This window comes from Aphis gossypii, chromosome 2, assembly GCF_020184175.1.
Source record: "Aphis gossypii isolate Hap1 chromosome 2, ASM2018417v2, whole genome shotgun sequence".
Lineage (NCBI taxonomy): Eukaryota > Metazoa > Arthropoda > Insecta > Hemiptera > Aphididae > Aphis > Aphis gossypii.
In genome coordinates, this window is record NC_065531.1 from 72,033,569 (window position 1) to 72,034,526 (window position 958).

Genomic DNA, 958 nt, shown 5'->3' on the forward strand with positions numbered 1-958 from the left:
ATTATATAATTTACATTCAATGTCCATTTTATGTATATAATAATAAGTAAACTAAATTAAATAAGTATAACTTATTAGTAAACGGAGTAGTTGACAAATACACGCATGTTTATGAGAACCTATTACCTGTGTTAAAATAGTAAATGGTCATATCCTCATATTAATTTTTTACTAGGTATATCACAAAACCAACATTTTAAATAATTATTGTTGTCGTTCATATATTATCAAAATTATAGGAAACAATGATGTTTTCTATAGCATTATAAATTGTCCATACTATGTACTTTTATTTGTAACGAAATTTTTTTTTTTTAACGCTTGACTTCTAGACTTCGTTATTCGTTATTAGTAACGACTTCGTTATTCGAACTACATAATATAGCATCACCTCTCTCCACAAATGCTTTAGAATCAGTGACCACAGCCGATCGTTAAGTTGTAAGTATATTAAAAAAAAATTATTATTTACGAAATGTTTAAGCTACAAACTTGAAACGGCTGAAACCAGTAGGCAAATACGAATTGCAAAAAAAAATATAAGATTGTAATACGTACATTATAAACTGTCGGTATAAGTACTATAACTTGGTATACGATAATTAGTAGTATCTAATGAGCTTAAGTGGAAGTAGAAAATTAATTGTTTATAATTTGTTTATACTGTTCTTGACAGCTCGATAAGACAGGTAACTCGACTAGAACTATTGGGTATCTAATCTAATTTTCTGTGCTTCGACTAGAAAAAAGAGTATGGGAAAATGAATTTTCGCTTTGTTATTTAAATATTCGGGTTTTTATCTGTAAACACTGAATAATTAATCTCTCTCGAGATTCGATTGTGCATATATTTCCACTCATGTTTAATGTATTAGCCGAACGACGATTGGTTCATGTAGTTTGTCAATATACACATAATAATATATTATATACAATAATAATAATAATAATAGATAGT